The sequence below is a fragment of the Ostrinia nubilalis genome, chromosome 16 (genome assembly GCF_963855985.1).
Source record: "Ostrinia nubilalis chromosome 16, ilOstNubi1.1, whole genome shotgun sequence".
NCBI classification, from domain to species: Eukaryota; Metazoa; Arthropoda; class Insecta; order Lepidoptera; family Crambidae; genus Ostrinia; species Ostrinia nubilalis.
Genome location: NC_087103.1, coordinates 2,293,141 through 2,319,918, shown reverse-complemented (window position 1 = coordinate 2,319,918; position 26,778 = coordinate 2,293,141).

The following is a 26,778-nucleotide window of genomic DNA, read 5'->3' as shown; positions in this document are numbered from 1 at the left end:
CAGTTCACGCGACCTGTCATTTCCCTATGATCGCGTCGTGATCGCGCCAGCGATGGCGATCTGCACGCGTTGGTGTGGTTGAAGCATAAGTTGAATGAGTTGGGTTCACAAGTGTTTGCAATGATCGTAAACTGTCAAAAAGAAACTAGAAACATACTGAAAGTTTAATTTTTCTGTGCAATAGTTAGGGTTTTTTCGACACTTTAAAACGTCCCAAATATAGCTTGCTCTCTTCCACCATTCCGAGTTAACACATCTGGTGCTACCTCTATGAGTACTGACTAACAAAATTAAATGATGAGTAACAAATTAGTTACTGAAGCAATTTACGATTCCACTACAATGACACTACAATATTATGAACAGCTAAAATCCATGCAATCTGTCCTTAAAATTTCTTTCATTTAGAACTCACTTTTTAATCATTTTGAATTTTAATTCTACAAGAGATTACAAGAAACGATATTTTGATACGAAATAAATTTAACTTCACGTTCAAATACATAACCGACTTACGTATGTTTCGTGGAGCGGAACCTCTGTGCCTCTTACCTCTTACTTTATTGAAGTGAGATGTATTCAGCACGACCAACAAGACTAACAACAGACTATTACGTCTCTCTCACTCATCTGGGAGCTGTGATATGGGTGAGAGAGACGCTTATATCGAAACAGTTGGTTTTATGTGCAAATTTTTTTATTAAGTTTGTTTTTTGATTACTTAGGTAATTAGAATAGAAACCAAACTAAAATAGGTAGGTTCAATCAACAGCAGTGAATTGTTATTTAAATGTTATTCTGAAATTATTTGAATAGTGTAATTGTTCTATTCATTAATAAATAAATTATATGATTAGCACTCTTTTTCAGATTCAAATTCTTTATTGTAGACTAAGGCTAGGTTGCACCATCATACTTTAACTTTGACAAACGTAAAAAATCTGTCAAACTCCATACAAAAAGCACCGGTTATAGTTATAGTTACGGACAAAGTTAGGTGGTGCAACTCAGCCTAAGTGGTAACGGTGTAGGTTACATAAAGGTACATACATTTTAAGACAAAAATATCTATCATTACCATCCTAGACTGCATCTCACTTATCATCAGGTGCGATTGTGGTCAAATACCTACCCTGTTGCATAAATAAAACTATTAAAAAAACTAGGAATATAAGTAACGCTATTAAAAACAAATGCCTTCACCAGAACCAATAAAAAGTATTTATATTGGTTCTCACCGCCCCTTTCGGTGTACAAAAGGCATCCAATAAAATGGGATCAATGTAACGCCTATGTCCTCAGTCAGGTGTTCTCCAGGATTACACAAAAAGGACCATGCTGACGTCAGCAAACGGTCCCTTAACCGTTAGATCTAGATTTACAAGGTTCTGAATAGCCTCTTACAGTTACTTGGGGAAGAGGTCATTTTGGTTTATATTTATTTGACAGTTAAAGGCCGGCTTTACCGTGTTTCGGAGTTAAGATAAGGATTAAAAGTTTGAGGTAACGGTTTAAAAGTCAACAAAGTTTAAGCGTTATTGACCTGTCTTGAAAGTTTTGATACTGAAACGATCGCTTCCTGTATACAAAGCTGAAAACAAAGTGATATTAACGAAATATTGTTTAGTTAATTTAACTGAAATATTGTTTAGTTGATCCAAATCCGCCAAAATATAGATTTAGGGTCTAGAAAACTAACCAGAGAATGCAAAATAGCTCTACGAATGCTGACGTAGTACAAAACCGCTCTCAGTCTGTATAACTACTACTCGTAAATACATTGGACGTCAAAGTTAAACTCTTAAAATGACCTGCAAAGTAACTTTGAGTTTAATGTTACTATTAAGGTATACAAAGTTGTACTTAGAACCTAGAACTTGCACTTCAAGTCCAACGCTTTCGCTGCTAAGTAAGTCATAATCCAGTTTGCTTCCACAAGATTTGCTTCTTTACAGTCATTGGCCAATAAAACGGACATCGCTTTCAGAAAGCGTAACTTGCTTTTCCCTTAAAAATTCGCACCTACCGCTTTAAAGCGCCGGCGTCGAAGCATAAAATGGATCCACATCTGCCCACAAATTGAATTTGGACACAATTTTGTTTCCCACGCCTCGTTTGACACGTACAGGTGCGATGATAATGGGTTTCTGTGACATCGGAACGGGGATCGGTGGGACTTACCTGAAAGAAAAAAAACAAGTCAAGTGCGAGTTGTAATTTTATTGCATGCTGAAAGATGAGGGTACGAGCTTCATTCTTCTCTGCGTCGCTTTATCTAGTTTCAGAGACAATTTTAATTATTTGTGTTATAAAAAGTCGTCTGCGCTCCACGAGATCTCGATAAAGACGAATTTAAGAATAAACATAATTTTGCAGCAATCAAATCCAAATGAAAATGTTAGCTTCATAAAGTCTAAGGTGCAAGTCAAAGTAATACAAAAAATGCCTTCTCAGTTTACATACATATTAATACCATGTAGAACCGAGAGACCGGAATAGTTCAGTTCAACTACATAACACATCCTAATATGAATTTAATTAAAGAAGTACTAGTACTTATTCTGTGGTTAAAGTTACACCCAAAGTGGCAAAATAAGTAGGCAATCTACTAGCAGAGTTATATCATATTACCCTGTTAGTATATTACGTCTGAAACTTTCGAAACGGCTGCTTATTTCGTGGCAATATTATTTTTTGCACCACTTTCCTAATGTACTACAAATGTACATAGATTACGGGGATTTATTGCTAGAACTTCGCGCGTTATAGCAAGGCAGATGTACCGTAAGATATATCATAGAGAATTATGCTAAAGTAAATTTGAACCACTTACAAACCGCGAACGAAGTAAAGTAGGTAATTTGTTTTTACTTTATACAGATAACACATCAGAGTATACAGGGTGGAATTTTGTAATGCCACCTGAAGGGAAAGTACTCTTAAACTGAGAGAGATTTAATCATAATAATATAAAATTGAGAACAGTGTTGCTATCATAACATTGACTACTTTGGATGCTTCAAATAATATGCTTACTTTGACTGGTACTGGTTGTATGAAATATTGAATACTTATCAGTCATTTTGGCTATCTTAGACGCTTCGATCTACTTGACTCTGACTGTGCAATAAGTTAATTTATTGTAGTACCAATAGTATTTTTTCTTTCTAGATTGTAAGTAATTTTAGACGTTGTTATCTTGTCAACTAAATAAAGCCCCTACCTATGTGTAAAAGACAATGAAATGATAAATAAACGAGCATAATAATGGCTGCCTTATTTATTTCTCAAGCCTCAAACAAACAGCGATCGAACCTGGCAAACAAATGTATCGCAGCCAATTACATTTCCATTTATCATTTACGCTCGTACGGACACAATATGTTGACGTGAGCGCACCAGTGCTGGTGAGAAATAGAATTTATCGTTAAGGAATAAGCATAACTTCGCAACTAATATTATAAATACGAATGTAACTCTGTCTGCCTGTCTCGCTTTCACGCCTAAACCACAGTAACGATTTTGATGAAATTTGGCATTGAGATAGTTTGAGTCCCGGGAAAGGACACAGGATAGTTTTTTCCCGGTTTATGAAACAGGGACGCGCGCTATAAAGTTTTTCTGTGACAGACAAAATTTTACGCGGGCGAAGCCGTAGGTGGAAAGCTAGTACCCTAATAAAAGAGTTACTAAAACAGTTAGTTATCGAAATATTTGATGATGAGCTGGAGTATCTTCTATGTTGCAATATTTTTAAGTTTTTTTATTAATATTCACCTACTTCTTCTGCCTCGCCTTATCCAGTTACGTAGGGTCGGCTTTCCCAATCGTGCGCCGCCATTTGATTCTATCTTGAATGTCTTGTACCTAAATGGAGTCCCAATACTTTTATGACCTTTTGGACAATTCTATAATATTCACCGAATAATTCCAGTCTACTGTCGTGATGTCTTAGATTTATTTTAGTTATTTAGGTCAATTTCATATCTATTGTAAGAAACATTTTATAAACTTGTTACAAAACTGGTGCCTGCACCTTATTCGTCAGAATGTGCGTGAAAATTCAAATAACGCAACGTTGCGAATAATGATTTGCGCCTCAAATGATGAGAAATGTAAATACAATACTTCGGTCTCGTTTGTATTCTGTGCTATGTGTTCAACCTCTTCGATATTTGCTTAAGCTGGGTGTCTACTTCGAAAACTCATCTCCACACATCGACTCTCTCTGTCTCTATCACATATATCACGACAGAAAGAGACAGAAAATGTCAGTTCTTTTAAAACTATTTCTCGGAATAGGAGCACTTTTTTTAGGATTCAGGTATCTGTGGGTTAGTAAAGAAATATTCCACAAGAAAGGGATATCAAAGAAGGAAAGGTCTACTAAAGGGCGAACTAAAGTACTTACTGGCAGATACTCGTTACTGCGTCTGACATATATTACGTTATTATGATCGGCTAGCCTTTTGACTAAGGGGTCCTTAGTCTGGCTTGGGTGGATTTAGAATAGATCTATCACAAAGTAAACTTGCGTTGTTATATTTTATGTAAAAGGATAATAGTTATTAGATTAAAAATAAGTGAATAGTACGTAAATACAGGGTGTTTGGCGGAAGGTTAGACAAACTTCGTGGGTGTATAGGTAAGGTCATTTTAAGAATACAAATTCACCCATTTAACCCTAATCAATTTTTAAAAATAGTAGATTACTTAGGGTCAAATGGGCGAACTTGTATTCTTAAAATGACCTTACCTATACATCCACGAAGTTTGTCTAACTTTCCGCTAAACACCTTGTATATTATGAAATTCGAACTCATCATGAAAAAAAAAACTTTAAATGGATGTCAAAAATAACTAACAAAAAAAAGTGTTCTCCTTTTGACAAAATATAACGCCGCAAATTCACTTCACAAATAAGTAGAAACATAATAATAGAGACACATGATAAAATAACATAACATAACGTGGAAGATATCACATGTATAAACAACAAAATATGTAACTAATACTAAGAAATATGTAACTTGTTTAACTGTTTTTTCTCTTCAATTGGTTCAGAACTAGCTAGTAAAATACCACATGAATATCACAGTTGCACAGAAAATATTTTAACCTATGGACAAAACCACTCACATGATATTACGCTTAATGAAATCCAAGCTTGTAGTACAGACGAAATAAGTAAGATAATAGATGACTTGGATGCTAACACAAGCACCGGTTTAGATGGAATCTCCACTAAAGCAATTAAATGTATTAAGAGTCTAATCGTTGAAAAGTTAGCATCTTCAATAAACACCTGTCTTAGACTAGGTATTTTCCCTGATACACTTAAATTAGCTAAGGTTAGTCCTATACATAAATCGGGTCCAAAAACTGACCCCAGCAATTACAGGCCGATATCAGTGTTACCTGTAATATCAAAAATATTTGAAAAACTTTTGTACAATCGGCTTAATGACTATCTTACCTCAAAGCATTTTCTTATCGACGAACAATACGGATTCCGCCCAAAATCAAGTACATTAACAGCTGCCATAGACCTAATAACTAAAATTAAAACTCATATTGACAAAAGAAATATTGCGTTAGGTATATTTATTGATTTAAAAAAAGCTTTTGATACTGTAAGTCACCAAAAGCTACTTCTAAAGCTAAACGACATAGGTATCCGAAATAAAGCGCTAAATATATTTGAATCATATCTGCAAAACAGGCGTCAAATTGTTAAACTTGATGATTTCGTGAGCAATTCTGAAGGTATCTCATTTGGAATACCCCAGGGATCCATACTCGGGCCATTGTTGTTCCTGATATATGTTAATAACATCAATAAAATAGGCCTAACCGGCTATCTCACACTATACGCCGATGATACATGCTTATTTTATTTTGGTCAATCCATCCATGAAATCATCACCGACGCTCAAAAAGACCTGGACTTGCTAAATAAATGGTTTCTGCAGAATTTGCTAACAATTAATACACAAAAAACGTCATATATGATCTTATCTGCAAAAAATAAAGTAATACCCAAATATAATGCGCTGAGAATAAATAACGTAACTATCAAAAGATCCTACCAGGAAAAGTACTTAGGGTTACTTATAGATGACAGATTAACTTGGAGACCGCACATTGACTATGTTAAATCAAAACTAACATCATTACTAGGAGCACTTCGAAAGATTTCACATTGTATTCCGAAACAAATTAAACATACTGTCTACAATTCCCTGGTAAAATCTCATTTGGATTATCTTATTGAAATTTGGGGATCTGCTGCACCAACCAATATTCATCCATTACAGAGAACCCAAAATAAAATTGTTAAAGTCTTATTCCATTATCCTTTCCACACGCCCACTAATGAACTATACGTAAAAACTAAATTATTTAATTTATCACAGCTATACAGATATAATACATGCATTTTGATTAAAAAAATTATAACTGACACTATTAAAACTAATATAGAAATAAACATAAAGAGTAATACACATAACTTAAGAAATAAATTTAAACTCAAAACAATAACGCCAAGGACCAATTACGGAACAAAAACTGTACTGTTTGAGGGAGCACAGCTATTCAACAGTTTGCCTGACGACTTGAAGGATTGTGAAAGTTTACATATTTTTAAAAAGAAACTTAAGATACACATAGCAGGCTAGCAGCTACTAGTACCAGTGGCTAATTTGTAACTTATTTATTAAATATTTTAGTATCTCATTATAAGTGAAATGTAAATTTCTTATGAGAATAAAGTTCTTTAAACCTAAACCTACATTCCGATCCAATCGCGGCCATATATCACGTGACTGGAACACCTGTGACTGGGTAAATATCGCAGATAAATACGCAGTTCCGAAATTATACAGGGTGATTTTGTAATCAGTATCATTTTTTTTTTTAAACTCTACAGCACAATTTAATAATACAACTTTATCTCAATTATTTTTAATCGTTTTTGCAAAAAAAAATTAAAATCTAATTCACGGTTGCCCATATCTTAATTTTTAAAGGTTAAGTTATTAGGTTTATGTCTATTAGGCTTTGCAGTTACTGTGTGTACGAATTTTTCTATGAACGAAGCAAATTATACACGTGTGCCAGTTTTGAAACTGCGCGCAGCGGATAAAATAATTAAATATGAAAAAATATACATTATCGTTTTCTTTACGTAAATCGATTTAGTTACTGATTCTGATTCTCTCCTAAAAATTTGGATACTGATTACAAAACCAGCCTGTATAGCTCGAGTACGAGGAGCAGTCATGTGATATTTTCAGGATTTTGCTCTTGTTTGCTGGAAGTGCGGCTATGAATTTTGAATTGAACCGAAATAGGATAAATGGGGAACGAAAATTATGCTCGATACATGAAGATAAAGTCTAGAATATGTACTCATAGTAGACAATACTCGTATGGCCTTGTAAATTTAAATATATATAACTCAAAGGTAACAGACTGACTGACTGACTGACATAGTGATCTATCAACGCACAGCCCAAACCGCTGGACGGATCGGGCTGAAATTTGGTATGCAGGTAGATGTGACGAAACTCCACCCCTAAGGGAGTAAAACGGGATCCACGCGTACGAAGTCGCGGGCGGCCGCTAGTCTATAATATAAAAATGAATCGCAAAATGTGTTGGTAAGCGCATAACTCAACAACGCTTTGGACCCATTTTACCGATTCTTTTTTTAAATGTTCGTTGAAGTCCAAGGATGGTTTTTACGGCGAGAAAAATTCGAATCATTTCCGGGAAAACCCCGGGCGAAGCCGCGGGTGGAAAGCTAAAGCTAGTACATAATAAAACTCTCATAATAAATATTACCAAAGCAAATGACTACAAACCACGAAAATGAAATGCGAACAAAATTAATAGCTGTTCCCTGCTGGACAGGTCTACTCCACGGATTTTCACAACAACCAGTCATATGCTGCTGCATCCAGGTGCATCCCACCTTTTACAAATCATCTGTCCACCTGGTCACAAAATATAACAGAAGGTAAACTCCATACTAAGCGCGCTCGAGCCACGCACACATAGACACCGCTCACGTACGCGTTATCAAGACTGTCTTGGACGAATGCGAGGCGCGACTGCGTTCGCTTGAGAGACGCTGCTCACGCGTTTGTGAAATTATTTTGTTTGTGCGAAAATGAGTGAACAACAAAAAAGGGGTATTATAACATTTGTTAAGACGGTTGCTTACACTCAACATTAAAAACTAAATTTTCGTTTTTTAAACTACCAGTTGATTCCGGGAGGTAAGTAAGGTATTTATTTGTATTTCAATAGTTCGTTTAACGTTGACAAATTGAAAGCCAACTCAATTATGAGGAATATCGAATTATTTTAAAGAGGTTTTAGGAATTATTGGATAATAGTGTCAACCACTCAACTACATACTACTTCCTTCTCGTGTATTTGTTTGCAAACTATTACTTTAATAACGTACTAAACATAACTACATAATTATACGTGGATATCTGTTATTGTCTTTCTTCCATAGTATTAAGAGTTACATTTTTCTATCATAACGAAATAAACGCAACACATGACAAGACAACCGTAGCGCGACGGCCGAGCGTGCGAGCGAGAGAGGTATGCAAAGCGAGGTACATACATGAGTTTACCTTCTGTTATATTTTGTGACCTGGTGGTCTACACTCTATATTACTTCTTCTAGTCCCTAGTTGTTATTCAAGAACTTTCCTGTTCCCATCGTCTAGGAAGGCCTGCTCACACTAGGTTTTCATTATTATTTATAGAAATACAAACAATTCACCTTTGTTAATTTATGATCTTCAATACAGAACTAAGTAGATTTTATCACACTCCAGTTGATCAAAGACGTTTGAAAATATCTAGATATTCTGAAGGCACTTCACACCGTTTGACAGACAGGCAGATTCTACCTCTTTGAAAATTAATCACCGAGGTGTTGAAGAAAACACTTCGATTTAGGTTAAATTCTTGTAATAATAAATAGTCATTGTTTTAAGATTTAGATTTCAATATTGTCATAGTGGTTTTGTAGGTTACCTGGTGGGACCAGGACCATATTAAATACTAGTATGTAGTATCGTAATCGTGTGGTTGACGGTGCTGGTGGGAGTGTGGTAGACTCTTATTCTCATGTATTGAAATTTAAATCCAAATTGTTTATTTGCATACTAAGGCTGGGTTGCACCATCTTACTTTGACTTTGACAAACGTCAAAAATCAGGTAAACTCTATACAAAAAACACCGGTACCTCTAGTAGGAAAAACTTTCGAGTTCGTTTCGTTGCGTATTCAAAGTGTCATCGAAAAATTTTGTATGAAAAATTAAACAGCGCCCCCTAGGGCGGCTATAATATAGGGGGCGCTGTTTAATTTTTCATACAAAATTTTTCGATGACACTTTGAATACGCAACGAAACGAACTCGAAAGTTTTTCCTACTAGAGGTACGGTTATCTTTATAGCTACGGTCAAAGTAAGGTGGTGCAACTAGCCTAAGTGTACATATAGGTGTTATCACTAATAAATGTGTGCTTATTACTTAGTTACCTAGTTAAGGCATACATTTATTTATAATTATGATTCAAATGAAGAAAAACTTAATGGTAATTTAAAATAAAATCGCAAAAATACTTAGAGGACTCCCTCAATAAAACAGTCCCAATATACTTAAGAAGAATTACTATACTTACCACTAAGTATACTAGGTATTTCGAAGATACTACATAATATACCTAAAGGCTCCCCACATATCGCATAAAAAAATAAATCTTTCATATTATTCCTTCCGTTAAAAGCGAAAATAAGAGGGCTAGACACAATACCCGATTATTTCAGATAAATAAAATACGAATTCATGCTAATACATGCACGAATGCACTGAAGCATGCTACCGTGCTTCAGTAGCATGCATAACATTGCATTATTCATAGTTTTATACCTTTTTAACTGTTGCATGCTAATTTTGGGACACTCTTGGAATGGATTACTTTTTATAATACAATTTGCATTTCTTGCAGAATAATTTAATGAACGATCACTATAATTTAAAGTTAGCTCGCAGAGTCAGAGTTAGAAATCGTTATCTAAAAGTTCTATAAAACTAGTGAGATTTTTTACGATATTTTGACTTAATCAGATATTACAGTGGAGTGGGAAGTGTTTTTATGTTTCGATGTAGTACTTCAATGCCAGATTTATCCCCTTTTCGATCGATTGTCAAATTAAACGTTTATTCTAATACTAGAGGCCGCCCACGACTTCATACGCGTGGAGGTGGAACCCGTTTTTCCACCTTAGGGGTTGAATTTTCAAAATCCCGTCTCAGTGAGCACCTACGTTCTAAAAGGAACCCCCATGAAAAATTTGAGACTCCTAGCACTTGTAGTTTTTGAGATTTCGTGATGAGTGAGTCAATCAGTGACCTTTGGCTTTTATAGATTAAATCAAGTATTTTCAGATTCAAAGTTAATAAAAAATCTTCATGCTTCATGTTTATCAAGTAGCCATTACAATAAATATCTGCAAATAAAACCGAAATAAACTGCAACCATTAACCAAATTTATCGCTGCATCCAGCTGACATGTTATTTCATTTAAATAAGGCAGATTTAAGTTTACTGTTAGCGCATTTCCAAATGGCTCTGAAACGTCAAAATGCAATTCAATTTATTCTCTAACGCAAAACGCTCTTTGTCTACTATATTTGGTAACTTTTAGTAAATTGACTGAATATTCATAGAAAATAGGAACAGATTCTAGTTACAAATTTAGTTCAAAATAAAACAACTATGTACACACGACAGCACATCAGGCTAGGAAAGCATTGGGGGAGGCCTATGTTCAGCACTGAAATGATGATGATGATGAGAGAGATGTAAATTGACTGAATCTGACCGGTCACGATGGTCAAATACCATAAATAACCGGTCAAATTCAGTCAATTTGACTCACTATTACTGTACTACCACTGAATACATAATTGAATAATAATTTAATACATTGTGGCGTAGACAACTACAAACCACGTTTTTATTTAAATTAAGATGTTGTAGACTTTTAACAATCACAAAATCTAAGAAAAAACTAAAAAAGTTCTAAACTATTACTGAAATCAAATTGACCGTTTTTGACAGTTTATGATTTGTTTTTGACCAATTTGACCGTAAGACCGTAAATGACGGTCAGTCAAATTCAGCCGCTCTAGTAATTTTCAACACGGTTACGTACCTATAGTCTTTTTCACGTAAGATGATTCGTATGACGTTTCGAGTTTGAAAGTTATAGAGATGTCACATAACTAAACCATAGCGATTTATCTATCGATTTTTTTCTAAGAGTTAGTAAAACCTACTTTTAGAGAAATATTTTGTATAGGTGTTATTTAACAAAAAACATGTTTTTTTTAATTACACATATTATTGTAACATTTTTTTATTGATAATATTCAAATTCCATGGACTTCATGTTAAAAAAAACGATTCCTAAAAAGTACTGGTTCTATTTCTTTAAATTAAAAACTATTAATTTATTTTCAATGCGTTTATTAAAGTCAACAATCGAAAAATATAGTTGATTTTTGTGATATTTTTAATAACTAAGTATTCACAACAATCGATTAATGAACCACGGAAATAATCGATTTTGTTAGACAATAAATACCCCAGCACTAAATCTATTCCGTTTCACACATTGCGGACATTAAATAAAAAATATTTTTACATCGTATTTAATTAAAATATAATGAATAGACTCAGATTTTACTATAAATTTCAAGACAAGTAGTTAATTTCTTTTTTATTATGTTGCTAATAAAATACAAATATTTTTTCAAGAATATTCTGCGTATGTAGTATGCGTAATATGGATAACCTAGAAGTGTCATACGGATCATCTTAGGTGAAAAAGACTATAGTGGTCTAAAAATTCAAAAAATACATCGGTCGTTTGGTTGAAGACATTAGTGGCAGGAGACCATTAATAATTTATTGTAAGAAAATTGGAAGCAAAAGTAATCGTGTCACAATACTGATGAAATTATTTTAATTATCTACCATGTCTGTCTGTACTTTGTCTTATAAAAAATCTCTTGTTTATGTTTTTTGAGATTTTTTTTATTTCCTGCAATTTTGGTTGTCCGAGAGACTGTTGACATTTTGAAATTACTACCTTACTATGTAAAGACAAATTTTCATAAGGGAGAACAAGGCTATGAAGAGTTTACAAACCCTACGCATAAATTACGTAGAGGTGCGTTTGAGGTTAAAAATACTTTTTCTTACAAAAAAACATAGCAGATTGAAATGTAAAGTACTGATTTTGTAAACTTTCCGTAACATCTACGAAATCACTATTGTTATTTTCACAATAATTTCAAATGCCTTCAGATTCAATAGTATTAAGACTGAGTATGATTGACGTTTGTGTTGTATTGTTCTAAACACTCCAACTTAGTAAAAGGTACTTTATTATTATGAATTATTAACTCGAAATAATGCAGAAACGTAGATCTTGTAAGTAGATCAAAAGTCAAAACAATAAGTTCAATAAACTACGTTGAAAATTATTTTACAATGCTTGGATGACAAATATAAATATCTATAGGTTTGAATAATTTCATTTGAATAAGTAGGTAACTGTTATTTATTACATAAATATTTTAATGATTTTACGGTAAGAGTTGTCTAATTATTAATTTAAGTGTTATTTAAGTTGAATTAATAAGCAACGTTTGTAGTACGGTATTGTTACTTATAATTTATAAGTGAGAATATTTTTGCATAATTTTGAAGAAAAAAAATAGGTAACTTTGAATTTTCATACCGCGAAAACTACTTGGAATTTTCAAACGGGAGTTTTACTATCATGTTTGTATAACTGAGCTCTATACGGTTCATCAAATAAATGAGAATGTCCGATTATACAGTCTCATAACATACTGTGCAACGGTCATTTCGGCCTTTATAAATAAATGCCTCGCTGTCATTTATGTGCACATTTGGAAAGATTAAAGGCTTTTAAACAATTTGTTTATTGACTGCATATTCGGCGTATTAGAGTGAATGGTTGGTATTTTTCGTTGTTTATAACTTATAAACTAAATCAACTAATAACATTTAATTCAGAATTGTTATAATACTTCATAGAGCTGTTAAAACTACACGTAATAAGCGTATTAAGTGCTTCGTAAACGCATTCAGTTAATTAGGAAAAATGATTTTAGTGATTTTTGTTTTTATTTTTTTTCTCAATTATACCTTAATATATGCAAACATTTTTAATTGCAAGATATAGTCTGATAATTAATCTAATTGTATTAAAAAAATCAGCTTTAAACTCCGTGATATATTTGAGAAAAAACATAAAACGTCTTAATAAAATTTTTACGCGTCTAGGTCGACAATTTTGGAAGGAATAATTCATGTCTAAAAAGTTTCAAATCCCGCCTGTTATCTGCATAGTGTTGAAGGTTCTAAAAAGTCACATTCACATTGTTTTTAACCGACTTCAAAAAAAGGAGGAGGTTCTCAAGTCGAGTTTTTTTTCTTTTTTAACACTCTTATATTAACTTAAGTTGTGTGTAAGTAACTAACTAAAAAAGTATGTAAACAAATCTAGGAAGTCGAATTTATCCTACCTTTAATAATTTTCTCATCGATTTGAAACCTATGTAAATCGGATGTCAATACATTAATTTGGTACAATCGAGCTGATGATATTTAAACATCCAAAAGAAATATTGCTATTAAAAAGTGATGGGAAATTTACAATTCTATATGGCGCATATTTTCAATTTGATTTTCCTCAAATATATCACGGAATTTAAAGCTGATTTTTTTATACAATTAGATTAAATATCAAACTATATCTTGCAATTAAAAATGTTTAATTGAGAAAAAAAATAAAAACAAAAATCACTAAAATCATTTTTCCTAATTAACTGAATGCGTTTACGAAGCAGTTAATACGCTTATTACGTGTAGTTTTAAGAGCTCTATGAAGTATTATAACAATTCTGAATTAAATGTTACTAGTTAACGAGTGAGAATATTTTTGCATAATTTTGAAGAAAAAAAATAGGTAACTTTGAATTTTCATACCGCGAAAACTACTTGGAATTTTCAAACGGGAGTTTTACTATCATGTTTGTATAACTGAGCTCTATACGGTTCATCAAATAAATGAGAATGTCCGATTATACAGTCTCATAACATACTGTGCGTTGGGGTATTCACGAAAAGTATGTGACGTGAATATAGATCACATCAAAAACATAAATGTGAAATGAGAGCCAAGTTCAAAGTGCCTTGGTTGTTGACTTCAACGACAAAAGAAGTGAGATCTAAATGGGTGCCAAGTTCAATGGTTAGTCCAGAAATTAATTTAATTATAACAATTCATTTCTTTTTCAATAAGAAAAAAATCTTCTTCTTATATCTTAGGAAATAACACTTGACAGTGTCTAGATTTGAAGTAGAGTAGTAAAGGCCTTTAGTTCATGGCTTTGGATTCTGAAACATGGCTCAAAAATGCACCTCTACTTGTTTATTAAAGATTCAAGGATAAGTATTAATTGAATAAATTGGCATCAATTCTTCAGTTTGACTCGAGTTATGGTAAAATTGATTAAGAAAATATATGATGTTGGCCCCTCAAAGTACCTACTTGTTATGCATGTCATACGATCGAAAGATCGAAAGATAATTTTCCTGTTAACTTTAACCTACAAAAATAATACATTATTATATGAAAACACTTCGGTTACTTGAGCAAATATGAGCCTGAGGATCTTAAAAACTCATTCCGAAGTCAATAAAATCCTAAAAATATAATACGAATTCATAATGTTTTCGCAACTCAATGAAAAAAACTCCTAAGAAATTCCGTGCACGAAACAAAAACCTGCAATAACTTGCAAAATATCATTCCGTCCCTCACTCACGTACTGAAAGGGAAAGAAATGACAAATGATATACCACATTATGACGGGAATTTTTATCTTTAACAGATAAAACGGTATTTTCCTTTGGGGAGTGGTACGTGATATTTTTTCGCGAAATAGATAAAAAACCGCTGGCATTGAAATATTTTAAGACAATGGGATCTTGGTTTTGTTTCGGAAAGTCAATGCTCAATAATGTGAACGAAAAGAGACCCACATTTTTTGTGTAAGTAAAGGAAGGAAGTTCTCATCACTGCAATGGACAAGTTTCCAATTTTTTTCAAAAATATGGAGGTAATTTAATTAATTAATTTCTCAGCCATATTTTCTTGATGGATTTCAAAAATAGCTTCACCGGCTTTTTAGTTTTGGTCTATATTTTAATCCCATTCAGTGAAATCTAATGTTTTCAACATCACGAAACTTCTCCATTCATTTACAGCTTGACATTCAATAAAACTCAAAGTGAAGGCCAAGTCTGTCCTGGCTCTGGGACAAAGTTAAACTGTCATTGGACTCGCAAAAATATCAATCAGAAGAAAATAGGAGGAGTTGGAGGTTAAGGATCGTCGTCCCTTTAGTGCAAAGTGTCAGATATTTATGGTGGTAACAAATGTACAAGATAAACGCCATGGACAGTATAGCATTTAGTTTGGGACCATTAATTTGTAATGTTACTTAATTAATTACTCTAGATTATAATTATGGTATGATCATTTTAAAACTTTGACGCATTTTTGTGACCATGAGATAATTACGAGTACATTCCGAATTTTGTAGCATAAGTACTTACCTATCTGTTGTATGTGTATGAATTAAGTAAATAATGAACGCATATTTAAAACCATCACTAAAGGTCTTTATGGTACCTTAATACCCATTAGACCACATAATATATTATTCCCTTTGCAGGTGAATACTACCCACCACGGACCAAGCGTCTCTACCACAAACGGCTTATACGTTGGCCATGATACTGAGACCCACATAAGTAAATGTTCTTGGAATTTTACTATCTTGTCCCGAACTGAGCATGGGGGGTAATGGGTACCGGCCAACAGACTTAAATATTAAAGAAACTATTATAATATGTCACTTATAAGTAATATAGGAAACAGCCCGACCAATAGAATCAGAGATACGTTCAAGTACATTATTGATTGCATCGTACTGTGCTGATCTTTAAAAACTACGTAGATAATACTACTGTTTTTTCTTTTGACATAGGATGTCTGTAGACGTTCATTGTAAGCTGTCATAAACTAGAGGTATGTTCATAGCGCTTGGGGTTCTTTTTAGTGACTTTAGAGAGTATTTGAAACTAGCTGTGTTCCGCGGTGTTACCCGCGATAACACGTAGCCTATGTGTTAATCCAGGGTGTCAGCTAACTGTATGCCAAATTTTATTAAAATCGCTAAACGGCTGGAGCGATTTAACAAACATACACACTCACAAACTTTCGCCTTTATAATATTAGTGTGATCGAAGTATGACGCACCGCGCATGCCACAATACGACTAACTTTATGCGGACGTGTTAAAAATCATTTATACCTCTATTTCACCAACATACTTCTTGTCGTGTCGACAACAAACCTACACATCATCAGCCCAAAACTCCGCCACGAGAATGGCGTTGTCAGTAGCCTTCATTAAATCTTCCTACGTGCAGTTGTTTGGGCACGCAGGGTACGACATCATGGTGCTTCGTCGACTGGGGAACAAAACCGCACTCCAAGTTTGAGCCATCCAAGAATCCCAGAACCAACATAATCTATCGCTACTAAAATTTCTCCGTAATCCGAACTTTTTGTCTTCCCTTAAGACTGGGTAGGTACATTTTCCTCTTCCCGTTTCATTCGAGGAAGTAGGTACGCCGAAAAAGGTCTCAATCTTACTTGATTGATGACGCGGCTACAAATATACCGATCACGACCGAATTGATTTCCATAAGGAGGGCCCGTAGGCTAATGTATCAATCAAACGCACTACCACATTAACGCCTGCTTGATTCAGTTATTTACTAATATTGTGTGGTTTATGATAGCTATCGTGTGGGGTTATAATAGCTGAGATCGATTACAATCATAGAGATATAGAAAGATGCCAACTAATGCACTGAGTTCGAAACTCAGTGTCGCATTAGAAATTCACACACACAAAGTAATCAAAATATATGCTCATTAAATCACTGCGGTATCAGTACTCATCATTCATTATCATCATTTCAGCCATAGGACGTCCACTGCTGAACATAGGCCTCCCCCAATGCTTTCCACGTTGATCGATTGGCAGCAGCCTGCGTCCAGCGCTACCTGCTACCAGTATCAGTACTCAACGTTCGAATAATCTTTAGTACTACGCAAGCAATTTAAACTGTTTACATTATGGCGTCGCTGCTGTCATCATTGCTGTCACGAGCAATGTGTTCTATTTTTGGGCATATAGCTGCGACACCGGCCCCGCCCCCTTGTCACATCTCCCTTTAGTTTCTGTGATCTGTGATTACAATCTTTGGAACTCTGTTGTCAAACTTTATTAATTGGTTTGAATGTCTAACATGCCTCAATCAGCTCGACACTATGCCGTTAACCTTAGGGCTTATACTCGTATCTTATACAATGTCAAATTGACGACCTAGGTGGACCAACTATCTGGTGAAGGTCGTGGGAAGAGCCTGGATGCGAGCAGCGCAGGACCGGTCGTTATGGAAATCCTTACGGGAGGCCTTTGTCCAGCAGTGGACGTCATTTGGCTGGAACGAACGAACGAATGTCAAATTGGTCACCTAGGTTAAAGCTTTAGTGCCACCGTTCTAGATCATATCTCTCGGAAAAGGTGCTAAAATGCAACTTAAAAATGATGCGTTGATGCAGTAATGACTCCAAGTGCAATGAAAAAGTAATGACAAATACACAAAGGCGTCTAAACAATTTCGAACACTAAAAATAATCACCATTATCGTCAAAAAACAGCAGGAGCACTACCCTCTCTAATTTACCCCAGGCAACAACATGAATGACACCCACAAGGGGGACCGACGACCTCATAAAGATAGCGGGAAGGCGGTGGATGCAGGCCGCCACCAAGCGGCCATCGTGGAAATCATTGGGGGAGGCCTATGTTCAGCAGTGGACGTCCTACCGCTTAAATGATGATGATGATGATGATGATGATGATGATGATGATGATGAACAACATGAATATTAATTTCTATAAGTTTTTTTTATTATTTTAAAACCCTCAAAAACGCCAGAACCTTTCCAAATGAACCCCAAAAACTTATTGTCTGACGTTGATGGTCTAGGTGAAATCTTGACTTGCCCAGAAAGCGCCGCCATTTGCATATATTTAACCTTAGGGTGTAAGATATATTCATGATATTTTTTATGTCTCATGAAATATTGAACCCTTTTTACTTCAAAAAGCTTCTTAAAAATATACTCCTTTAAAAAAGTAACAAAAGACGAATGAATAATTGAATTATACATTTGTCCCGTGGATCCCCTTTTGAATGCGTTTGTCAATTATTAAGATGACTTTTTGTAAAAGAAATACAATTAGAATGACGATGTTCTTAGATATTAGGAATATCTACTACCGAAACACAATGATTTTCGTGTAGATTTTGCTAAATGCTTATCTTATAGTACAAGTAGTTATGCTGTGTTATGTAATTTGTTATTTTATATCAATCTGTTTGAATTTCTCATGTTTTTCTAGTTTTCAAAACGATATCTTCTTGTTTATGGAATAAATGATCATGAATATGATAATTACAAACAATGATTGTTTATTTATTTTATTTTAATTACACAGGTTTTTATTATGTCAAAATACTACTCAATTGCTTTTACGAACTTTAAGACCAGCACAATGTTCTATTAGTGAAGATGTGATTTGGAATTATCGCTAAATACTTAGTGTCAAATATCCAATTCATATTACACTGAAAATCGCTCCTACCATCGAAAAAACTGTCACAAACCTGGCAATCTAGTTTCTAGTTAAATTTTGACCAAATAAACTGCAAAAAAATCTCTTGAATCTTCAATACAAAACCAGTAAAGCCATAAACTTCGCTCTACGTCCCATTGAACTAGAACTGTACCCGATAACTTGATCGACACCGATACGAGGGTCCAGGTTCGACGCCCGGGAAACGGCTTGCACGACCGCGACGGGATAACGGCTGGGAAAAAATATAGCGGCAGTTTAAGGTCGAAGCTTAATTAAAAGATAAACGTGGTTAAAGAAGCATAAAATAATAAAATGTTAATTTATTATGGTAAGTTCGTAAGGAAATTGACAAAAATATTGACTTCAGTAGGATGTTAGCGTTTATTGTTTCAATTCATTGTCCTGAAAATTTGCTATAGGGCAGAACGCGGTCTGTTAAGCCACAGGGAGATTCCCCATGGCCCTGGGTCTTCCCTTGTGTTGGGATGGGACATCAAAATCCTTCCAGTAACCCAAAGTGCGATGGAGCGTGCTATGCTCGAAGTTTCCCTGTGTGATTGAATCAGAAATAATGAGATCCGCAGGAGAACCAAAGTGACTGACATAGCCCGCAGAATCACTTAAATCAAGTGGCAGTGGGCGGGGCACATAGCTCGCAGAGCTGATAGCCGCTGGGGCAGACAAGTTCTCGAGTGGCGACCAAGAGCCGGAAGATGTAGTGTGGGCAGGCCTCACACTAGGTGGACCGACGATCTGCTGAAGGCGCGAAGGTGCCTGGATGCAGGCGGCGCAGGACCGGTCTTTGTGGAAATCCTTGGGGGAGGCATTTGCCTAGCAAGATAAGATCTTGCCACCCGTTATCTCGCAAACAATCAAATTATACCATACAACCACAGTAAGTAAAACGAAAACTTTTTGTAAAAGACAGCATGGCATGATCGGTGACAGTCCTAAGTATTTTCCACTGTTTTCATCGTTTGGACATGAATAGTTTCAACATAACCCTATGTAGTAAGAACCTGTTACAGCCTATCTAGAATAAAACTTACTACGAACTAAAACCCTTCTGGGAGTAAAACTCTCAGAGCGATAGCCAGAAGGCGGTACTGATCAAACCACCCCGTTTTATTACTTTATTCTTACGTAGAAGCTCCTAGTAAGGTCTTTTAGGGCCTTAGACGAAAATTTTGGCCGATTTAACACTTTTCTTTAGTGCCATTGGCTTTTGTGATACCGAATTAGAACATGATGACAAAATAGAACAGCAAACTCATTTTAAACTTTAAAAGACTTTTACCATTATGTTGGTAAATGTCGAAGCCAAAGCTTGACTCCTCACAACAACAATGGCCAAAGGTAGACTTAGGTACCATTTTTAAAATGTTAATTAACTGTTTTTCATCTTCCTAATTTAAAATAAAAATAACATTATGTCACCTCACAGCATTCATGACATGATTCTCAACTCAACATTTATGAAAGATTTAATGTTGTATCTCCTTACAAAACGGTACCTAAATGTACGACTTTATCGAATCAAAATCGACAAACGAATGATACTCTATTTTTTACCTGACTGCGCCAAGTTACGTTTCTGTAGCAACATAAGTGGCACAATAAAAAAACTATAATCCGGGCGTTTTCAAGGCGAGTGTGAATAGGCACTTACAAGGCAGATATGTACCACCCTAGACTGCATCTCACTTAACACCAGGTGCGATTGCGGTCAAATAACTGCCCCGTCTAGCATAAACAATTAAGCAGAGAAGCGTTAGATTTCTATACATGACTGTTCTTCCTATTTCTTTGATAATTTTACTTCACCATTTACTAGCTGTTCTCCCGCAGCTGTGTATAGCGTCGCATCCAATCCACGTTGATTGATAGCGCCGATACAAAGGGTCCAGGGTCGAATGGCCTCTCCAGGAAACAAAAACGGGACGATGTAGCGGTGTAGATTGAAACTTCATTTACGGGACCTTGAAAAACGCCGATTGGCTCCAGAAGATTTATGGGGGAGTTCTATTAGAGTGCTATAAAGGTGCTGTATGAGCTTTAAAGATCATATTGGTCTGGTTGTTCACATACTTGACTAGAACTACAGAATAAGTAAGCTTGTACTTCGCTAGAACATCAATTGGTTGTAGGTTTGATCCAGCGGGTGTTTACTCTAGCTAGAGTTATGAACATACAGAAGTCATATAAAAGACGTACACACGACAGCACATCAGGCTACCCATTTTATTGCAAACTCGCCCCTATTACAACTGCACAAGAACCCACAGTGGTTACGTTGACGTGCCGTCGTCTGTGCAATAGTCGTGTAAAAAAATAAAGGTCAATAACGGCTAATAACGTTTTCGTGTTGTAGCGAATATAAAGTTGAATGAGCGGTCTTTTTCAAATACCTAGGGCATAAAGAAAAAAGCACTTAGCTTGGTGAGCCAATAAAGTTAATTTTTGTTTTTGCTTGAAACTTGTATTTTAAGGTTTTCTGTTACGTTTTCCAAGTGGCAATTTTCTATCGTCAATGGGTGGCGGTTCTGGCGACAGATTGGTGCAATGGTGTCATGGAGCACTTGGTTTTGTACCCTTCAACGGCCAAGTCACACAACATTAACTACAATAATAAAGAAATCGCAGTAAGGAACCATAGACTTGGCACGACTTTGTCTAGATTTCATTACTTTTTAGAGATAAACAAGCAGCTCCATCGAGACTTGGCTAGTTTTTCACAGAATTTTTTTGGTGAGATGTAACTTTGCCTAGAATGGGACCTAAATATTTTAATCTGGTCTGGCTGCTAGCTTCATAAATTAATATACGCGTACATAACATTTGAATCAGAACTACAATGTATGTTATGTCATAATTTTATTAAACCCCAAAATGTTTCGCATGCATTATTTTTATCATTAAGCATTCCTTCTACACCGTAGGTAGATCAAAGGTTAAATTCCCGGGATTACCGCAGGGTTCCCGTGTACAGATTGGGATTTGTCCGCAAATCCCTGATTCAGTATCCGACATGTGTCGTGGTCAGTTCGGTTTAGGGTTCCACAGCATCATAATGTTAATTGCCATTTTGGAGGGTTCACCAACATGTTTTGAAATAAGAAACCTACCCATTGTATCCCGCTTTTAGAATAGAATAGAACAAGACTTTAAGGATACTTAGTTAAAGATTAAAAGTTATTATGACATAATTTTGCTCTTATCTCTAAAAATAAATCTCTTCTAGACTAGGGATGTTATGTATATGTAGTTTCGGTTATGGATAAGTTACGGATATAGGAATAATATTATAACATTGGTTTCGGTTACGGTTTCGGATATTTTTTTATTTCGAATATCCGAATGTTTCGGTTACGGTTACGGATATCCATAACATCCCTGGTCTAGACACCGATCAGCCGGTTAGTTCCGCTATGCATCACTCTTAAAAGACCCACGAAAAAGTGCTGCCATGTGCTACATTCTTTGTATTTTATGAGTAGTGCATAGCAGAACTGGTGCATAGGGGAACTAACCGGAATGGACAACGTAAGTATGCGTTCTATCCACGAAGACGCGCCCCACCAATTTTTGGTCGAGAGAAGTGCGAAATGCGGGGAGTTTGATCCGAGCAATCCGAGCGTCATTATTGTAGCGTGCGTGTGCACTCATGGATCAAGGTCAGCTGGTAGAGAATGACGTATGGCATTAAGCTCGCCTTTTTGTACGGAACATTGTTGTGTGTGCAATAGTCTTTAAATAAATAAATAATTAATTTAGCGTGTACCGATAACACTCATACATTAGCGGAAAAATGGTGGGGCGCGTTTTCGTGCATAGAACGATCTATAGCATCAGACAGAAGTGATTCAGTAAAGCTGATTAGCGATTTTGTACAATCACGAGTTTTGACATAAATAACACTCAAAGTAAAAGAGAAACCAGTCAGATCGGCGCTTAAAAAATATTTTCCTTTGGTAAACGGATTATTGTGTTTTGTTTACTTCAAGGAGATTATGGGCCATTACTGGAAATGTAAAAAAAGACTTCAGACCCTAAGAATTGCCAGAATAAACCCTTTGGGCTTGCTAATAACATATAAAAAGAAATAATTATATTTGAAGATTTCAATATTCAAGATTTGCTAAAAATAGAGGAGTTTATGCTATTAATAATATTATACATTTAATATTTTATTATAAAATAGCGGTTACTTCCAAGAACTATCGGTCATAGATTCTTTGACGCACTCGCTAGCGAGTACATTTAATGACAAGACTCATTTAACATTTTGAGTTATAAAACTTTAACTTCAAAGTTTAATTAATGATTTTTTAACAATGTGCCTCTATAATCAGCAAATGAAATATTAAATCACATTAAAAGTGTTCAACCTTTTAATAACAAAGTAGCCGTATAAACGGCGGTTTTATACAAAAAGTAAATAAATTCCCAGTTCCTGGAAGTGCTATAAAAAGTTCCCGTTAACATCGCCATTACTGTCCTTTATGCCCGGATGCTTAGCAAGTTTCGTGAATTTGATAGTTTCCATTAGTGATGGACACATTAAATATTACTGTATCGATACTTCTTCTTGTCGTGTCGACAACAAATGTATACAGTGTCAGCCCAAAACTCCGCTACACGATTTATCGATACTGTAATAGACCTTTCTGAATTGATGTTCAATATGCGTCTTTGCTGAAAAATATATTCAAGCTTGTCTGATGTGGGTACAGGTGACCTCCATGGGTCAATAGTGAAATTAAGTACCTACCAGCCTTAAATCAAAAATGATCCATCAGCTGCAAAATTTGGAGACCTCTCTTTAACATAATCAATCAAATGCAATTGACGTGCTTAGCTTAGTGAGGCATTATTTTGTTTTTAAGCTTACATTTTCAGCATTATTTTAGATTGAGCTTTAGTTCCCAAAAAAAATCTCTATTTTAAATGTAGACTAGAACACCAGATTCCAAAATATTAATTCCAGACTTAAAACTCTACGAAACCGAGTTTTCTGAGGTTATTAAAGTAGTTTTAACTAGTCAATTACATAAACGTTTGAACCGAGTTGGAACTTGGAAGTGTAGTTTTGAATATAACGACTTTAGTAAACTATTAAATATTCTGTGGTAAAGTTAAAACGCTGTAGAAATCTATGACTTTGTGTATTTTGTAGATTACACAACTATGAAGTTTATTATTTACTAGCGGCCGCCCGCGACTTCGTACACGTGGATCCCGTTTTACCCCCTTCATCTATCTTACGCGGTTTAGATTTTTTCATACAAATGTTTTTTCCCGCTAACTCCCGTTCCCGTGGGAATTTTGCAATATCCTGTTGTAACTAAGCTTTAAGTTTACTAAGGTACCTGCATGCCAAATTTCAAGCGTCTAACTTAAGCGGTTTAGATTGTTCATACAAAAGGATTTTTCCGCTAATTCCTGTTCCCGTGGGAATTTCTAAGTATACTATAACCTGCCCAGGAGTATGAAGAATAATTGTACCAAGTTTCGTTAAAATCCGTCGAGTAGTTTTTGTTTCTATAAGGAACATACAGACGGACAGACAGACAGACAGAAAGACAGACAGACAGACAGACAAAAATTTTACTGATTGCATCTTTGGCATCAGTATCGATCACTAATCACCCCCTGATAGTTATTTTGAAAATATATTTCATGTACAGAATTGACCTCTCTACAGATTTATTATAAGTATAGATTATACTTTGCATTGCATTTAACAACATTTGAAAGGTAAAAAATAGAAATATGGAATAAATGGCTTTATTATTATTATTGCATTTAAGCTTCAGCCAAACCAACGCGAGCTGCACGCGTTGGTTTGGTTAAATGGTGCAGCTCGTGTCGGTGATGACGATGACGATGACGATCACTGCGCATGCATAGACCACGCTTTGCTTTGGCTGAACCTTTAAGGATTCAGATCTAAACTTAGACATCCAAGTTCAACAGCTGTACACATTGTATCGTTCGATTCGATTTACGATCGTGATCGATTCGCTACGTAGGTACTTTATCAAATAAATCCAAAACTGATTGCTATACAATTTGTGAAACCTATTGTAATTTGTTTTGCGTCTTTAATAAATAAATAGATTTCTTCGACTGGATACAGCCACTTCATGCCCAAAACTATCGATATACTTAGCAGTCAACAATCAACATCACTATTTTTAACGATGCATATTAAATTTCAGGTTCGATTCCGAGAAGACCAGTCGTTAATAATTGTCGTTCTGGGAACTTGCAAGTACCCTCAAGACAACGGCGTGTCAAGCTTAAGACTATGGCATCTTATCTCCTTGTAATAGGTGTCATTTTGCAACTAAAATATAAGTACAGTATGATGTATTGTACTCCCATAGTCAGATTTTCATGTATATCTTATTATGCTGGGATGGATAAGTTTGTAATCCGCTATTTGGGAATTATTGGGGACAGGTAGCCATTAGCAATATTCATACGTGTGTTCGACAAAATTTTCTTAGAGATTAATATGGTAAGCCTGTACTTTGAAACCCTTTCAATGATGTTTTAAAGTTTAATTTTAAGGCTTTTTAATTAAAACTTGGATAACTAAATTATATCATCCCTTAACAAGTTCATTGCTATTTGAACTGTAAATTTTTGACTTAAAAAACTCAATAAAAGTTGTTTTAAGATCAGCTATTGTTTTATCTGTAAATATTTTTTTTATTTCTAAAAATTACTAACGTGTTTGTTTTGTAGTGTAAACATTCCAAACTCATTATGCCAAATTATATTAATATATGATATCAAAACGTTCAAAAGATTGGCTGTACACGAGCACGTACACAAGATGTTGTTCTCTTTTATGAAATTTGTTAATACTAAGGTTGAATTATTTAATAATCACTGTTAAATGTGATTAATTTATCACTTTTACCGCGACTGTCGGTAATTATTCATAATAACCGGTTATTATTAATAATTTTTCATTTATCACTTTAACCGTAACATATACAGGGTGTTAGGTAAATGGGTATATGAGCCGACACTAGCCCATGTTAACATGGGCATATAAATGGTATGGTGAAGTCAGAAAATTGATATCTTCATTTTAATTATTTAAATTTTCATACAAATCGGATTTTATAAAATTTACTTTGTATGAAAATTTAAAAAAATAAAATCATGATATCAAATTTCTGACTTCACCATACCATTTATATGCCCATGTTAACACGGGCTAGTGTCGGCTCATATTCCCATTTACATAACACCCTGTATACGATACTAATCAACGATAAAGACTGTTAGAACACTTTTTTGCATACCACACAAAATAAGCACAATAATCTTTTTGCTATTTTTTCCAGAAAGCTTGGAAAGCGTGAGTCGTTTAAAAAATAATATGAATTAAATGATTAAAAAATCTTTTGATGGGTAGGTATTTCATCATCATCATCATCATTTCAGCCATATGACGTCCACTGCTGAACATAGGCCTCCCCCAATGATTTCCACAATGACCGGTTGGTGGCGGTCTGCATCTAGCGCCTTCCCGTTACCTTTACGAGGTCGTCGGTCCACCTTGTGGGTGGACGTCCTACGCTGCGCTTTCCGGTACAGGTAGGTATTTACTTTATTTTAATACCACATTATGACTTACTTATATATAATATTTATCAGAGGATTAGCCTGGCCATTCAACGTGGCAATGCTGCCAGCCTTTTGGGCACGATTCCTGACTGCGGCGCTGGGGGTGAAGTATTTTTTATTTTGTAAATAGTTTTTATCATTAGTAATTTTTAAATTTTAGTTTTTAGTCATTTTAAGTTAATGTAATATTATAAAATTTATTCTCTA